Consider the following 18,930-nt stretch of genomic DNA (forward strand, 5'->3'; position numbering starts at 1 on the left):
GTACCTGCTATTGCAGCACAGGCTCATGTGTCATCACAGTATTTACTTACATTTATGTTGAGTTACGCCTCAGATGTGTTTGTACTTCTTGGCAAACGGAAGAGTAAAAATACAACCTATTAGGTCAAAGGAGAAAAAAGAGGAGAATCGCCCTGGATGGAAATCGTCCTCCTTAGACCTAAGACGTGGAACAACGTGAAACGGCTCAGGCCTTGAGAGCTCACAGACTAGCTATCCTTCAACTAGTCTGGAACGTCCTGTCCAGTGTGTGTGCAGAACCAGCAGCCCACGTATCACTGACTTGACACCCAGTCCTCTGGGCCTGGAAGTCTTCAAACACTTCATGTGTGAGGGGCTACACTTTGTAGTGCTTAGCAAGGCAGAGCTGGGATCAAGTGTGCACACTTCCTGCACTCCTCACTCTGATGGTACCGTACTGTGGAAGTCTCCCTGGGGTGTCTTTGGATGGGGGTTGTAGGCACTTTGCTGCATTTATCCCCACGTGTATTCCCCGCTCACTTCATGCTCAGGACCACCAAAATCAGGAGGTGTCAGAGGCTTTGCAGAATCCATCAGCCTCAGTTCATTCCACAAGAATGGCAATTGCCATGTGCCAGCCAAGCCTGAATCAAAACCCTTGGATTTCAACAATGAAAACATCTTAGAGCTCCTGGCTCAGAGGAGTAGCAGCCTCAAGTCTTCTGTGCATTTGACTCCCAGTGCCAGTGTGCCCTCAATTCCACCTTTATCAATCTCATGCCCAACCCAGAAAACCAGCAGGACGGCACGTCCAGCCTCACCCACCCGGAATGTGTGTCCCATTGCAATCTCCACTCCTCGGGGGACGTCCTACGTTAGAACTTCCCCAGCGTCCCTCACGCAGCCTGGGCCACCACCTCCTGGCCGGGCGTGATGGCCCTGCTGAGTCAGTGCGGAAGCAAATTCCCACGGACTCATTGCGTGCTGGGTGCCTGCAGCCCTGGCAGCACAGGGCCCTTCTGCGTGCAGGGAACCCTGGAGAGGACCTGCCAAGTGCACCCTACAGGTCCAGCATCCCTTATCCAGAATGCTGGATCTGTAATCCATGGACCAGAAGTGTTTCCAATGTCTGATTTGTTTTTCAGACTGTGGAATATTTGCATTTATACTTACTGGTTGAGCAACTCAAATCCAAAAATCAGAAACCTGAGACGCTCACATAAGCATTTTCTTTGAGAGTCACGCCAGCGCTCAGAAAGTTTCAGAATTTAGAGCATTTTGGATTTCTGATCTTCAGATTTGGAATGATCAACCTGTACTATTTATGACACTATAAAGAAAATGGCAGGACCTAGGTCAATCAGCACCCCAATGTCCCTCCACTGCCTACGCAGAAAGCTATTTTCCTTTTTAAGGAACTATCTCAGACATGTGTTAAATATCCCCTACACACACCAAAAAGAGAGAGAGAGAGAGAGAGAGAGAGAGAGAGAACAAACAGCCTTTCCTCGCAGGGCAGTTTTTGGTGTGAGTCCCTGGGGCTCAGGAGCATTGGGAGGCTGCGACTCCAGTGGGGACCTGCTGACCTTGAGCTCAGGGGCCTCCACCTGCTCTGCTGTAAAACCAGGAGGCTGAGCAAGGTGGCAGCTAACAGTCCAGCGGCTCGGACAGTGTGTGTGTAGGTAATCCTGGAGCCACACTGCACTGTTAGCACAGACCGTCCCCAGGGAAATATGACTCGCCCGGGTCACCGGCAGGGCCACGGCCGAACCCAGGCGTCAGCTGAGTCTCCTGACGGCGTCCAGCCCACTTTCCACCAGAGCCCGGCTCCCCGGCCACTCCCGGAATGCTCCTGACACGTTTAGGAATCATGACACCAGGATGAAACGTGAGCCTGTCCTCCAGTGCAGGGCACTGTGTGTCTGATATCCCCATCCTAATCCTCCTGCGAACAGAATGTGGAGCCCATTCCTCATGTCACCAGATGTGTTTTAATTTGCAAAAAATGTTTGAAGTACAAAACATTGACTTCCACTTAATGAAGGAAATTGTTGTTTGTACAGTTAAAAATGTCAAAGTCAATAAATACACCAAATTAAAGCATTTCTAGAGGGGAAATGGACTCCCAAACACACAGCGTTGGCCTGTGCCCCAAGTGGCTAAGTCCTTGGCTCCCAAGACAAGTTTTAGCTCAGGACTTGGTTTATTAAATAACGCCTTAAATTATCTTTGTTCTACGCTTTCTTTGAGTCCTGTTTTACTTCTACTTAGAAAGGAATGTGAAACGGAGAATTAGAAAAAGCCAGGTGTTCCCAGCGATGGCAAACCCCTTCCTTCCGTGTCACCTCTGGTGCCTTCCACATGCAACCACCCAGCCCCACCGGCTTTCTCCAGCAGGTTTCATCAAGAGTGCACCCTGAGAAGGCACAGCCTCTATCAGCAGAAGTCTGCAGGTTCACAGCACACCCAACGGCACCAAGAAGAAAACAGCCATGAGAACGCTGTCATTTTTGGGCAAGGATTATTCTCTTTCCCATACCCTGGATAATATAGACTAGGTCTAAGCTGAATGACTCTCAACTCTTTTTTCCCCTAAGAAAATGTCCAGTTTTATTATTTCACACTTTTATAAGCCAGCTTTCTCCTCTGGGGAGGCTTTCATTTCTGAGAATCTCATGAAAATTGCAGACATCAGTCCCCTGACTGGGGGGCCCCTGGGGCCATGCTGAGACCAGGGTTAAAATCCAAAGCACACGCTGCAGGGTGCTGGACGCACTTAGCAAAGACCACGGCTGTGGGAAATAAACTGTTAGTTGAGCATAAACTTTTGTCAAAGAAATACAGAGCCCAGAACTAATTGCTCTGTTTTCCGCGGTGAAGGGTGCCTGCGAGGGGGTGCACTGGCTCTCTCTGCTTGACCCTGAAGAAGAGCCACTTAGAAAATGTGAGTGCAGAAGTTACCAGTCCTCCCCTTAAAGCCACAAATTAGAAAAGGAAAGAAGAGAAAGACACTTACCCAGACAGAAAGGAAAATTGCAAGGAGGAGAGAGAAGCCCTGGCCACCAGCTCACCAAGCCACCCACACTCCAGCCAAGGAAGGCAGAGCTGACTCCTGCAGGCGCCTGTGCCTCCCTCTAGTTTAAGGTCTGAGGAGCTGCTATATATAGACGCCCGGGCCTGCCTCTCCCCACATCGATGCCTGCATCATAAATCACCAGCCTGACCTCAGGAGGAAAAGCTTCTTACTCAAATGGAGGGCGGTGGAAATCACAATTCAAAACTGGAACGTGTCCCTTCTGAGTCCCAAAGTGCACTTTTCGCAGGAAACCGGGTGTGACACTTCAGCCCCTGACCCAGAAAGAGAGGGCAGGACGCTGACTTCCCACGCTCCCTCCCGCGACTCTCCTCCACGAGTTCTAATCCTTAGGTGTGAATCCTCAGACATATCTCCAACCCTTTCGAGCTACAGGTTCCCTGGCACATAAACTGATACCCCCGAAGGATTCTTTAATAATGACGGGGATTTCAGTGAGCATGTGGGCCATTCGCAGGCCTGGACTCCCGAGTTGGGGTCAGCTGTGGCGGAAGCAGGTGTGCAAGCCTGTGGGTTTGTGTGCGCGCATGTGTGTGTGTGTTTGTGTGTTTGTTTGTTTTTTCATTTCAAGAACGACTCAGGTCTTCACTCGATTGCATCTTAGGGCTATTTTAGCAAGAACTGCCGACGCAGAAGAGGAGCAGTGCCTACTGGGCAAGTCGTGGCTTATTTATAGCCATTACCGCAGATGCCCACGGCGTCTACACCACACTGATAACCGCAGGGTGCCCGTCGTTTCGCACAGCGTGTGTCCAAATATAAATAACACACGCCTGGCACGGTCCTGGGCTGCAGCCTGGCCAAGAGGCGGGGCCTCAACGGGACGCCCCCATCTGAGAACCCGGACAGTCACACTCGGGCTGCACCTCCCCACAGGGGCTGAGGACTTGGGCCAGCTGCTCCGCCCATGGGGGCTCTGCTCCCCAGCTCCAAAATGCATGTAATAACAACTTTCCTGTCAGTTTGTTGTGACGATTAGGGAAAATATGATATGAGAATTGCCTAGGAGCCTTAAGAAACTCCACGTTCTCACACTGGGGCATCAGGGGCACAGCCAAGAACCAGGGAGCAGGTGGATGGAGGCGAAGATCAGATATGAGAAAGATGCGAGCACAGCCTCTTGCTGGGCCCCAGTGCGTCCTGGACGCTGGATCAGGAGGCGAGTGTTTCTGTCTTCTTCTCCTTCATATTCCGGTGGCCTAGCATTTAATTTAATTAGTGTTTGTTGAGTGGCTTTTTAGCCTATTCAGGCTGCTTTAACAAAACACCATAGTCCCTGGAGCTTATAAAACACTGGAGCTTCTTTCCCACAGTTCTGGGGGCTGGAAGTCCAAGACCCAGGTGCCAGCAGACACTGTCTAGTGACAGCCTTCTGGTTCTGGAACGGTGCCGTCCCCGAGTCCTCACTGCGTCCAGGGCCGAGGCCGCTCTTGGGGCCTCTGTGTGAGGACACTGATCCCACCTGGGAGGTTCTACCTCCATGACCTTGTCACCTCCCTAAGGCTCCACCTCCTCACACTATCATTTTGGGATTAGGGTTTTAACCCACATATTTTTGGGGGGGTGCAAACAGCAAGACCAGAGCAAGCAATGTTTCCTTCCCGTTTATCAGCATCTCCTTCCCTAGGGAATCCAGTTCTCAGGGACCTGGGGGACTTTCCTTCAGCCCCTCTGACTTCCTGCCTCTGAGTGTGGCCAACACGGGAGGGGCAGTAATGGTGCCCTGTCCCCTCAGGTGGCATCTCCGTCCTCTGGGTCCCAGTCCTAGCATCTCAGGAGGGGAAAAATCTCATCCCGGAGAGGGGCCTCTCCTGAGAGAAGGAAAGGCCAGCACACTCCTACTCCTTATCTGACATTTCACGGTTGCTGTGCCCTCCTCCTGTGATATAGAAATTGAGTTTCCTACAGTGCCACATCTAAGAAAGCCTGGATCTTTCAGCCTCACCACCCAGAGAGCAGAGTGTGACCCGGGACACAGACAGGCTCCTGATAGGGACACAGCTTTGCCTTCTGCTGGGGACAGGAGACCCTTCCCTGCCCTCCTCATAGGCCCCTATCTCCCTGAGCCGTGTCTGCCCCTGCCCTCCCGGGACTAGCTGCCAAAACTCCCTGGGTGAGGTGCACCTGCAGGAAGCCTGGAGCCAAGAAGGGACAAAGGACAGAGGGAGGTGGTGGGACCAGGCACGGGCCCTGTGTTCTCCAACAGACACACCAGCTCTGGGGCAGACAGCCTCCTTCTTGCCAAAGCTCCTTGGGCTGGCTTTCTATCATCTGCCATCAAGAGAATACTAAGACAAAAGAAGAGTCCAGCAATCTCATTTCCACAGCTCAAATTGGCAGCCTGTGAATGGAAAACAGTTGACCTCACTGAGGATGTCCCATGACATAGAAAAGAAGATCAAAATGCAAAGAGTGACATTTTAAAACCACATGCCTTCAATCCTGTGGAATCCCAGGCCAGATCGTTCATGGGTGAAGTTACATTCTATAAAGCAACAGTCCCCAACCTTTTTGGCACCAGGGTTCAGTTTTGACAATTTTTCCAAGAACAGTGGGGAGGGGGGATAATTTCGGGATGAAACCGTTGCACCTCAGATCATCAGGCATTAGATTCTCATAAGAAGTGTCCAGCCTAGGTCCCTCACACGCAGGTCACAGTAGGGTTTGCACTCCTGTGAGAATCTAAGGCCGCGGCTCTTACAGGAGCTGGAGCTCGGGCGAGAAGAACACCAGCTGCTGTTCACCCTGCCATGCAGCTCCTCACAGGCCACGGACCCCGAGGCTGGGGTTCGGGACCCCTGTTACGTTGCACAGAGCCAAAACTGACATTCGATTCAGGAAAATCAGTTTGGATATTTGAAAGAAATAAAATTATTCTTAAGATATTTTGTTCACTTCCATGCATTCCATCTCAGAAAACAAAAAGTGCTCCTGTGTATTTTAGAAATTATTCATTCAACAGGCCAAACATTCAGTTTTGTGATTCAAAGGAGGACGGCTCACCGGAAAGAGGCTTCACAGTTGCAGCCACAGCACAGAGGGGAAGGGGCAGGGGGTCACCCTCCATGTTCTCCCAAACCAGGGGGCAATGAGGCCAACAACCAAGGCATCTGGTCCCCACAGAGCATGTGTGCACAGGCCGCAGAAGGGAGACCGGAAAATCTGGAGGCAGAAAACTCCCTTGAGGGCATCAACCCCCATCAGCACTGCCTCTCATTCCCAAACCCTGAAAACCTGAATCTCAGAAAACAGGCCCACTTTAAAGAAAAGTGTTTTTTTGTTGTTGTTTTTTTGTTGTTTTTTTTTTTTTTTTTTTTTTTTTTTTTATTGATTGATTGATTGAGTTGGATTCTGGCTCTGTTGCCCAGGCTGGAGTGCAGTGGTAACCTCCAACTCCTGGGTTCAAGTGATCCTCCCACCTCAGCCTCCCGAGTAGCTGGTATTACAAGTGTGTGCCACCATACCCGGCCTTTTTTTTTTTTTTTTTTTTTTTTTGGTATTTTTAGTAGAGACAAGGCTTCACCATATTGGTGAACAGGCTGGTCTTGAACTCCTGTCCTCAAGTGACCTACCCATCTCGGCCTCCCAAAGTGCTGGGATTACAAGCATGAGCCACCATACCCAGCCTTGTTCCTTTTTTCTGTCTTTAGAATGTCTTTCTTCCTATCTATGCTTGTGCAGTTCTTATTTAGAATTCAAACCTCAAGAAAATCACATCCACTTAGATGAGTTAACTGCAAAGTCTAAATGTGAACCTTCTGAAAATGCTGATTGTGAGGGTAACCTTGTTTAGAGAAATACAACTGTCACCTTCTTAATTTCCAAGAAGTTCAATAGATGTCTCTTTGAGGCCATGCTTAATCCACTAATTGACGAAATAGGTCGCTAACATTCAGAGGAAGCACCTTCCTTCTAACATTTCACTAAGTCAGTTAAACACGTGTCCACAGAAAGCAGCAGCTCAGTAATGAGGAACCCTTTACCGACGTGAATCACTACAGATTCCCAATGTTTCCACCATTTCTGAACCATTTTCCAGGAAAGTAGGAAAAGAAATGCTTAGGTTTCCTTAGCTTGTTTTTTCTTTTCTGTATAATTTTGACTTTATTTTATACTCCCTAGTAAGTTTACCTGCTACCTCTTTTGAAGCCAACATTAATGTAACTACACATCAATTTCTGAGTGAAGATTTCCCCAACTGCACCATCTTACTCTTCCCCAGACACTCTCGCCACAGCAGCCACCAAAGTGTTGGCTTCTTCTCCCCAAACATAGCACATTCTCTGTGCTTAATAAAGGAGTTCTGAATTAACTACCCAATGAATGGATTCGAGAGACATGAAGAACTTACTATTGTTAAGTATAATAGTTAATAGAGGCTCAGAACTAAACAGAAATATACAGCATTGACAAAGCTAGGCTATATTTAGTAATTCTTTACCTCAGCTTAAAAATATATATGGTAGACAGACAGAGAGACAGACAGACAGATAGATATTGATATAGATAGATATAGACACTTTAAATATATATATACTTTTAAATACATTTAAACTAATATTTATGGAACGTTTACTATGTCTCATAGTACCTGCATGCCTTATACTCTAACTCTATGTAGTGGGTAATATATAAGACATGCGATGGCTGAAGTAGACTTTCACTTTTATCTGTGATACAGTTGCTTCTAGTAGGACAACATTCTTACCCAGAACAAGTAACAATCCAGACAAAATACAGAGAGTGAGAGATGGAGAAAGAGTAATGAAAAAAAGAGAGAAAAACAGAGAAGTGAATGGACACATGAGCTGATGGGCAGATGAATAGATAGATGATGATGATGATGATGATAGGTTAGATTGACAGATTGATTGATAAAGAGATTGATGATATATAAGCTACATGATAGATAATAGATGATAGAGTGATAGAAAGATAGAAAGATATTTACCTTAATAGATATATTAATATCTATTAATATTAAGAGAAAAAACACTGAATGAATAAAAAATAAAAACACCTTTCTTTTCTATTTTTGAGTTCTAGGATTATCTTGGATATTTTCACTCTTTTCTTCTACAGTAACATGCTATCAATCCCACCAGTGCATTAAAAAATTCTCAGGCATTATATTGATTGATATAGATGTAAATAGATAATATATGATAAAGTGATAGAGTGATGATAGAGATGACAGATAGATAGAGATAGATGAATGATGGAAATAGATAGATAGATAGATAGATAGATAGATAGATAGATAGATAGGATACTAAGACAGACAGATGATACACAAGAGAGCTGTGAGAGCAGCCAGTGGTTCGAGGCCCAGTCCTAGTGAGAATTGTGCCTCCTAAAGTGGGCACTGTCTCTGCACATCACTTTCTATCTCTGAGCACTTTGCTGATTTGTGGCTGGGTTGAAGGTAAGGAAGAGGAAAGAGTGCTGCTGTTGAGAAGCAGAGGAAACAGCAGAGCTTCCCGCAATACTGTGAGGCTGGGGAGAGAAGAATTGGAGTCTGGGCCTGACAATGCATCCAGGATTTGAGAGGCCAAGATCCTGAAGAGAGGGAAGGCTCAAAGATCAGAGCCCAAATCTCAGCACCAGGTTTCACCTCAAAGTACTCCATGAGCATAAGGAGGCAAGCAAAAAGTGGTGAGAAACCAAAGCAGAGCTGCTGTCGGTTTTCCAGTGCTCTTGAGTCGGGGTTTAGGACCCCCCAAAAAGGTGGGGCCACGTTAAACAAGGCAGACTCTCCATTTGCCAATGGTGTATATTCTTTGGTGAGTTGTCCGTCCAGACCTTTCGCCCATTTTTTCACTGGGTTGTTTCTTTTCTTATTGTTGAGATTTAAGTGTTCTTTGGGCAGCAGTGCTTTAATGGATGTATATTTACAAGTATTTTCTTGCAGTCTGTGGCTTGCCTTCCCATTCTGTTGATCATGTCTTTTGTAGAGCAGACGTATTTAATTTTATTGACGTCTGGCTTATCAATTACTTTTTTCATCGATTGTGTCTTTTGTGTTATTTCTAAAAACTCATTGCCATACACAAAGTCATCTAGATGCTCTCCTAGAATGTGTTTCTGAAAACATTAAAACACAAATGGAAATTCTAGAACTGAAAAATACAACTAATGAAGTTAAGAACTTGACAGTTCTCATAACACTTACTGTCTCTCCTTTTTCCCTAAAGCCAATATGACCCCCATGCTGTGGGTCACATTCCCTCACGTGGAATAATCCCAGCTCACACAGTGTCTGGAACACTTTGTGTGACCATTAGCTGGAAAGGAAAACCTCAGAATTCATGGAACAGCTGAAAAATACTCAAAAGGGCATGGACTCAGTAGTGGATCAAAACCAGCCCTGTGTTAAAGGCTGATCTCATGTCAACTAAAAAACTTAAAAGCAAGCTTTGAAATAATCAAACTGTTTGGGAAAAAAAAAACCCTTCACTGTACTAGAGCCAAGCTCAAAAATATTTCTAGAATACAAAAATATCCAGCAACCAAGAAGTTAAAGTTCACAATATCTGATATTCAATTAAACATACCAGAAAAATGCAACATATAATGAGGAGAAAAATAATAGTAACATGTCCATAAAATTGGTAAACAAAGACATTAAAACAGTTGTAACTATGTCCCATGCACTGAAGAAGACAGAGAATAGATTGAACATACTAAATAAAGACACAGAAATGGCGTGAACCCGGGAGGCGGAGCTTGCAGTGAGCTGAGATCCGGCCACTGCAGTCCAGCCTGGGTGACAGAGCGAGACTCCGTCTCAAAAAAAAAAAAAAAAAAAAAAAAAGACACAGAAGATATTAAAAGATCCAAATCAAACTTTTTGAGATGAGAAATATAATGCCTGAGAATTTTTTAATGCACTGGTGGGATTGATAACATGTTACTGCAGAAGAAAAGAGTGAAGATAGCCCAGATAACCCTAGAACTCAAAAATAGAAAATAAAGGTGTTTTTATTTTTTATTCATTCAGTGTTTTTTCTCTTAATATTTTATTTTAATAACTAATGAAAATAAATCAAAAATAAAATAGTAAGAGAAAAAAACACTGAATGAATGAAAAGAGCATTGAGGAAAACTTGAAGCAGACAAATACACATGCAGTGTCCCCAAAGAAAGAACTCAGACAAAAGAAAACAGTTGAAAAAATAATGTCCACATTTTTTCTAAATTTTCTGAAAAATATGACTGTGCAGGCACAAGAGGCTCAACAAACATCAAGCTCAAAACACATAAACCACACTGCACCAAGTCACATCATAATCAAATTGCTTAAAGCCAGTGATTAAACAGGAAACCTTAAAACAGGGCAAGAAAAAGAAACACAGTGTATGTATAGAGAAGTGAAGATAAGAATGACAGCAGACTTCCCATCAGAAATGATGCAAACAGGAAGACAGTGACACAGTATCTTTAAAACGCTTGAAGAAAAGACCGTCAACCTAGAATCCTATACCCAGCAAAAAAAAAAAAAAAAAAAAATTCTTTCAAAAACGAAAGTGACGCAGCCCAGGTGGTGTCAATGGACACTTAGTGGGGATCCCAGCAGAAAGAAGGTGTCCCTGCCACACACACCTCTGATAAGGGAATCGGGACTTGTAGCCCACCTGATCATGCTCCTGCAGTAATAAGACAGCACCTCTTTCCTCTGCCAGTATGGTGCCTACTAAAATATAACAATATATATAAGACCCAGAGTCTCTTAACATAATACGCAAAATGTCTAGGTTTCAATAAAAAATCACTCACTCCTACTTTATGCAAATAACTTCCTCTCCTAATCCACAAAGTCATCTAAAGCCAAACATAGGAGATCCGTCAACTTCCCATTATCCCAACTACCTTCCCTCCCTGAAGCCAGCATCCCCGAGCTGTAGACCCCACTCCCTCATGGTGCTTAGGATGGGGATACGGTCAGTCCCTCACACCTATGTCCTCCACAACTGCATCTCTGTTGCTCAGTTGGGCCCTTTCCCATCATTATTGGAACATTTTTCAGGTCTCTCCTAAACTTAAAAACAACAAACAGTAAAAATCCTTTCTCAGACCCACTTTCTCCTCCAGCTGCTGCTCTGTCCTTCACAAGCAGTGTTCTTGAAAGAGTTGTGTATAGTCACATTTTTTCCATTTCTTCACTTTCCACTAACCCTATTCCAACCTCCCTTCCACTCATATCACATCACTAACCAAAATAGCTCTAAGCCACCAATGACCTCTGTGTCACCAAATCCACAGGACATTGTCAGCTCTCAGGTTACCTGATCTCTCCCCATTAGTTGGTCCACTTGACCCCCACCCCTTCCTGAAGCACAGTTTCCTTAGCCTCCGTCATGCCACACTCATCTCGTTTTCTTTCTGTACCTGTTTTCTTCTTCCCCCTTGGCTGGCTCTATCTTCTTCAGCCCACCATTAAGTATGGAAGTTGCTCCCACGCACTTCTCAAATCACTCTTCCTGTCTAATCCCCTGCTCCTTCCTAGGCAACCCCAAACACATGCTGTGTAGGAATGGCTTTAATTACTCTCACCTCCCTGATGGCTTCCAGAGGGAGGCTGGGCTCATGTTGAGTTGTCCCTCACACCTCCTTTGAATGATAAAATGGAACCTTAAACTCAACAGGTCAAAGACTAAACTCAGGAGCCCACCTGATCTGTTTGTCCAGTATTTTATACCCATGAATGGCCCATGCCAGAAACCTTTGATACCTCCCTGGGGCCCACACAGCTTTAAAATTTTCCCTCCTAAATACCCCACACATCCATGCACTTCGTTCCAGCTCCATTGCCACCCAACTCGTCCATACTTGATGGTGTCTCACCCAGATCCTGCAACAGTCTACACTCCCCACACTCCCACTTATCCCTTAGGATAAGGCTGAGGCCCTGCACCCCGACACCCACACTCATCCTCCAGGCTAAGGTTGAGGCCCTGCACACTCACCCACACTCATCCTCCAGGCTGAGGCTGAGGCCGAGGCCCTGCACCCCCACACCCACACTCATCCATAGGCTAAGGCTGAGGCCCTGCACCCCGACACCCACACTCATCCTCCAGGCTGAGGCTGAGGCCGAGGCCCTGCACGCCCACACCCACACTCATCCATAGGCTAAGGCTGAGGTCCTGCACCCTCACACCCACACTCATCTGTAGGCTAAGGCTGAGGCCCTGCACCCCCACACCCACACTCATCTGTAGGCTAAGGCTGAGGCCCTGCACCCTCACACCCACACTCATCCTCCAGGCTGAGGCTGAGGCCCTGCACCCCCACACCCACACTCATCCGTAAGCTAAGGCTGAGGTCCTGTGCTCCCTACACCCATGCTTATCCCCCAGGCTAAGGCCCAGATGAATATCTCAGAGTGCAGATCAGAGCAGCTCACCCACACACCCGTGAAAGCCACTGGTGTTTTAACAAGCAGCAGACGTACTGTGTGAAGCCCTGCATGGTCTGGCGGCCACACCACTCTTCACAACGCTCTGCATGTCCGTGGAGCTAAGCTCCTTTCTCCGCCAGTCCCCTGACCTGCACAGGCTCTTTCCCACCCTTTGCATTCTGCACACACGGTCCTGCTCCCTACACAAACTTCAGCAGAAGCCCCGACATTTCAGATGCCTTTTCTGACCCCGGTCAAGGTAAGGTTCCCTTGTGGCGGATTCGCCAAGAGCTGGGTTTCTCTCCGGCAGAGCCCTCCTTTGTGTCTGCAGGGTAGCTCATGGCAGGGATGTCTGGCCGGCCTGCGTTGCCCACTGAACCATGAGCACTGGGGGTTCCTCTGACCGGGGAGGTCCCAGGACCCCACTCAAAGTTCACCACACAAAATACACTCAACAAATACTTGCTTACTAGACAAACCAACCAAATAAACTAGCTAACCTGCCTCCTGTAATCGCAGCAAGACATTTAGCGGTGATAAAACCGATATTCTTCCCAAACAGCAAGGCAATTAGATTTCTTGGAGTTGGGCATTACTCAGCATCTCTGTAATACGGTGCAAAGTTTTCCATATTGTGTTAATCAAAACATATCCTAGGAGACCTGGCAGCAGGCCATGGCTATGTGCCTGGCAGATATCATACGAGCATCTGCTTGCATGACCCCCCTTGTATCCATCCACGGGGGTGTAGAGGGTGCCGTGACTACACACTGGGGCCTGAGGAACACAAAGTCCAGCTCAGGGTGGTCAGAAGTTTCCTCTCCAACCAGCAACGTTCGTCTGGACATGGTAGGGATGGAAATGCTCTCCGTGGACGGAAAGCCATTGAGTCCACAGACCTAATGCACACAAGGAGAGGAAAGGACGAGATTTCGGCCGTCGATCACGTGTCTAGGCAACCACAATTTCCCAGATCATGATAAAATTCAGGGTTATAATGTCATTCTTAATGCAGTACCCCTGGCTGTGTTCTAAAGCTGTGAAAGCTGCCGGTCTGCTGAGTCAGCACTGTGAGACAGGCGGCCTTTCTCCCAAGTGTCTGGCCCAGACGACCAAAGTTTGTGCAGAGATGACGACTGTCCTAGATTTGCACCTTCACTCTGACTGAAACAGTGCCTTGCACGTTGTAGAAGCTCAATAAATACATGTGCGTTCATGGGGAAGGCATGGCTTTTGTCCTGTGGCGACTGTTGACGGGTTTCTATCTTCAGAGGTGGTGGCATGTGGCCTCCAGCTATCGGGGAGTTTATCTCCAAATGCCATTCTGTAATCACACCAAGGCTGGGCCAGGCTCCGTCTGGCCACGTTGCCCTGAGCCCATTGTCAAGGGCACTGGCGCCGGGCCTAGTCTTCTGTTTGCTAATCTGTTGGTAAAGTTTCGTGCCCTGTGGAAAATCTCTTCACTGACCCGCAGCCCTGGCTTCCTCATCTGTAAGGTGAGCGTGGGATTAGATGATCCTCTGTAAGCTCCAATACGCTATCGTTTCAATCCTGAATGATTGTGCTGGGGAAGGGAGCCTTAACGCGCACGAACAGGGCGACCAAATGCCCGGCTCAGAACGGGATCCAGGAAACAGGACCCAGAGTGCAGCCAGCTGTGCCCAGGGAGGATTCCGTTCTGAAAGTGCTCGAAGGCTTAGCAATCACAAACTATGCAATCAAGCCATGTGTTCATAAGAAGAGTGCTTGTAATAAAACAAACATAGATGTCAGGCGTAAGAGCCATTCACTGTCAGGGGCCACCTGGTCCTCTGAGGAGCAGGAGGTGAGTCGCGTGCTCCAGGCCTCCAGAGGGGGCCGGGAGGGCAGAGACCAGGACAGGGTGGATGCCAGCCCCAGAGACATCCTAGACTGGGTAGAGCAGAGGAGAACATTGCCCTCAACCCCTCACTTCTCCCTGCGAATGTAGAAATGGAGGCCCAGATAGGTTTAAAAACCAAAAACAAAAGGCAGGGGTCACATTGCTGTGCATTTAAAGGGTATGGACTAAAATTCAAATATCTCAATGTCTACGCTTTGTGATGTTGCCTCCAGGAGAGGAGGGAGATGCAGAAAGCCAGGTGCAGGCCCAGGTGGGGCCAGAGTCCAGGTGCGGGCCCAGGTGGGGCCAGAGTCCAGGTGCAGGCCCAGGTGGGGCCAGAGTCCAGGTGGAGGCCCAGGTGGGGCCAGAATCCAGGTGCAGGCCCAGGTGGGGCCAGAGTCCAGGTGGAGGCCCAGGTGGGGCCAGAGTCCAGGTGGAGGCCCAGGTGGGGCCAGAGTCCTGTTCTGCATGTGACGTGAGCCAGACCTCCCCTCAGGTAGCTGATACTCCCGACTTCTGCACTGCCAGTCAGGCTCAGTGTGAGGCTGGTGGGGATTCATCCAAAACCGGTTTCTCAGGTCAAAAGTGTTTTAAACACATGGAAGTCAGAAATGGTCACGAGCATCCAGTGTCCTGTCATTAATATTTCTCTTCACCGTTGTGTCCTGGAGGCCTCGTTCCTGGGTAAACATGGACTGGAATGGGAGGATCCTGGGACTGGAGGGAGACAGTATCTGCCCGTAGTTGGGAGCTCAGCTAGGGAAAGGCTGCAAACACCAGCAGCAGCAGCAGCAGCGGCGGCAACGGTTTCCCCAGGAGGCCGAGTTCTGTGGTACCTGAGGTCAAGAGCGTGCATAGAGTTCACCCATGGCTGGTCCTAATGTGAGTGAACCTTCAGATTCGGCCGTGTTGGCAGCCGCACCTGCCCCATATGGACCTCGCACAGCAGGGTCCTGGCTGACTCAGCCAGCGGGAGGACGCGGGCGAAGGAAGCTTTCTTCTCAGGGCTCGGCGCAGGTCAGGGCTAACACTCACTGCCGTCCTCCTGCAGCGAAGCTTTTGGTCTCCCCTCTGGTTTAGAAGGAGAGCCATCAACAGCGAGGAGCTGGTCCTTCTTCGGGGTCCGCACTCAGCCCCCAGCCCCTTCAGCTCTGCTTGGTGCCACGCAGTTGCCACGGCCAAGCCTGCGTCCTCGCCAGCCACTCACTAGCTCTGTGACATTGGACAAGGCACCAAATAAATGAAAGGGGGTGAAAATGAAGGAGTTAGACAAAGGCGTCTCTGAGGTCTGTCTCTTCCCCAAATCCCACGATCCTGCTATAATTAGGAACAATACAGCTTGTCACCCAAACTGGGACCTCGTAAGAGAGAAATGATTAATAAACACTGCAGGAGAACAGGCGTGCACCTACGGCCACCCGAACTATTAATATAATCAGCAGAATCAACACAACTAATGCCCAGCTGTGGAAGTATTTGACATTGTACATTTTGCAGAACTATGTGCATTTAGGAGATATTCTATGCAAAATGAAATATTGAAAGCAGTTGCTCCTTCTGATAATATTTTTTTCTCCAAAAGGCCATTATGTTTCCTTCTAGATGGGTTAACAGCTGAGTAAAGATTCAGGTTTTCCATGTATTCCCCAAGAGCGCTGCACTTGATTATTTTCTTCTGTAGACATGTGGTGTTTTCATAGACTCGCTCACTAACCGTGGGCTTCTCATTGCCATTCTCCTTTAAACATTTCTCATCAGAGACTTCGCTACTGGTAAAGGACCCCGAGAAAAAAATGCATGGATAATACATCAGTGGTTAAAATATCCTAAATTAATAGAGAAGTTTTTTACATAACATTTTAATTTTGCTCAATTATATATACAATGCACAAGCTTGTGCTTATGGCCTAAAAGTACTCAATTATTCATAAATTAAAAGATGACTTTCTTGAGTTAAATTAAGGGATGACTTCAGAAAATTGAGCAAATCATTTTCAAAAGCATAAATACATGAGAGTTGATTTCTACCCTTGGAGAGGCAGAAACTGTCTCATTCCTTTTTTATTGTTAAAAACCGTTCCTGGGAACTGACAGATAATACACACTCAATAAATATTTCTTTTTCTTTTCTTTTTTTTTTTTTTTTTTGGAGACAGGGTCTCGCTCTGTCACCCAGGCTGGAATGCAGTGGTGCAATCTCGGCTCACTGCACCCTCTGCCTCCTGGGTTCACCCAAGTCTTCAGTTTCAGCCTCCCGAGTAACTGGGATTATAGGCGCGCACCACCACGCCCAGCTAATTTTTCTTTTCTTTTTTTTTTTTTCTTTTTGGAGATGGCGTCTTGCTCTGTCACCCAGGCTGGAGTACAGTGGTGCGATCTTGGCTCACTGCAACCTCCGCCTCCTGGGTTCAAGCGATTCTCCTGCTTCAGCCTCCTGAGTAGCTGGGATTACAGGCATGCACCACCAAGCTCAGCTAATTTTTGTAATTTTAGTAGAGATGGGGTTTCACCCTGTTGGTCAGGCTGGTCTCGAACTCCTGACCTCGTGATCCACCTGCCTCGGCCTCCCGAATGCTGGGATTACAGTGCCCGGCCAATTTTCCTATTTTTAATAGAGACGGGGTTTCGCTATGTTGGCCAAGCTGGTCTGGAACTCCTGACCTCAAGCGATCTGCCTGTCTCGGCCTCTCAAAGTGCTGGGATTATAGGCATATCCACCCAATATTTCTATATGTGGACATTACAAAGAAAATTTAAAAACTGAGTTAAGAGATGAGGGTGAAGTCAGGAATGAAACCTGTGTCAATACTGTAAAAAGTAGAGGTAAGCATCAACTGGTACCTTTTTGAATGTACAAAGTGATGTTAATTTATTGAAAATCAACAATATATAGGCATGTATGATCATATGACTTAAATCGTTCTGTTTTTTAATTCACTGCTACACATTATTATCATTTGCACTTGGTCAAATACCATTCCTTTAGCTTAAAGCTCAGACTTTTGGTCTCAGGATCCCTATGCACCCTAAAAAATTATTAATATATATTTTTAAACTTGTATTTAGGTAGATCATATCTACTTATATTGACCACATTAGAGTTTATATTTTTATAATATTTAGTTATTAATTCATTTTGAAATAATAATAATGATTCCATTGTAGGTTAACACAAAGAACTTTTTAAAGAAACTATTTTTTGAAAGAAAAATAAGCAGAGTGAAAGTCTTTTATATTTTTTTGCAAATCTCTTTAATGTTTGGCTTCAGAAAAGACAGCTGGATAGGTACTTTTGCATTTAATCTGCTGTGATTCCATTTTGGATCCAAATATATGAAGAAAACCTGTGTCAAGTAGCTGTGTAGTGGAAGAATAGAGAATAATTTTAGTAGTCTTTTTAGATAATTGTGAATGGCCTTTTTCGCTACACTAAAAATCTGATTTCTCAAAGATTCATTGCAATGTGGAATCTGAGATTGCCCTAGTGAACTTTTCACACTGTTACATTAAAATATTTTCATCCCTCTTGCATTTCAAAGGGATCTTTTACCATTTGTGATTTTGTAACATCACGCATCGGTCATTTGGAAAACAGTCGTTTGGAGTCATGCAGCTACTCCACATTTCATTATACCGCTGTGGATTACACACACATTGTTAATACAGCCACGGTCTCATCCGTATGATCAAACTAGTGTTCGCCTCCTGGATTGCCTACGAGGGTGTTAGAGGCGCTCGGGCATCTCCGGGACAAATCCGGCCTTGGAAGCCTCGCCGGTGAGCTAGCGACCCTCAGCCACTAGAGGGAGCGCCACACCGTCAGAACGGTCTTCATCCCTCTATGGGAAAAACCCAGCAAGAGCTGTTCCTTTAAGAAGAAATTCAGAGGCGTTTTACAGAAGAGAGACAGTTAAAATGTAAATAATGCCATACCAATCATCTGTTGCAATGTTGAACAAAAAGTTATATTAATCCTAATTCGGCTCTAGCTAGTTTTAGTAATGGTATCCAACCAACAACATATGTATAGGTAATGGCAAGCTAGTTATTTACAGCAATGCTTCTGTTGAAAATAAGTTTTGAAAACCTGGAAAGGGGAGATGAAAAGAGAGAAGATTATAAATGTATTTATTACTACTGAACTGTACACTTAAAATGGTAAAGATGATTAATCATGTAAATATATTTCATCTCAATAAAAATATTAAAAGATTCAGATGGAGACAGAGATACCTGTCTATAGATATCTCTATCTACCTCCACATGATATATTATATATATCAGCACATCGTGATGGTTAATTTTTATGTGTCAGCTTGGTTAGGCCACTGTAGCCAAATCTTTGATCATCATTATTCTTGACATTGCCATGAAGGCATTTTTAGGTGTAACTAGCATTTTCATCCATGGGCTTTGGGTCAAGCAAATTGCCCTCCACAGCGTGGATGGACTCACACACTCAGCTGAAGGCCTTCAGACAAAAAGCCTGACTTCCCAGGATTGTGCCAGGGACCGGCCTGAAGACTCAACAGCAACTCTTCCCTGGGCCTCCAGTCCACCCAGCACCTCCAGAATTACGTGAGCCATTCCTTAAGA

The 18,930-nt window shown here is 46.4% G+C and overlaps 1 protein-coding gene across 1 annotated transcript in view; it reads right to left on the bottom strand.

Moving 5' to 3' along the window:
- The window catches only part of MYOM2 (myomesin 2), a 100,670-nt gene extending 97,478 nt beyond the window's left edge, over positions 1-3,192 (bottom strand). The window contains exon 1 of the mRNA XM_025393958.1: positions 2,996-3,192. The gene's annotated coding sequence lies outside the window, so the exon portion shown is untranslated. The remainder of the gene's footprint in view (positions 1-2,995) is intronic.
- Positions 3,193-18,930: the final 15,738 nt, after the last annotated feature.

The sequence above is a fragment of the Theropithecus gelada genome, chromosome 8 (genome assembly GCF_003255815.1).
Source record: "Theropithecus gelada isolate Dixy chromosome 8, Tgel_1.0, whole genome shotgun sequence".
NCBI classification, from domain to species: domain Eukaryota; kingdom Metazoa; phylum Chordata; class Mammalia; order Primates; family Cercopithecidae; genus Theropithecus; species Theropithecus gelada.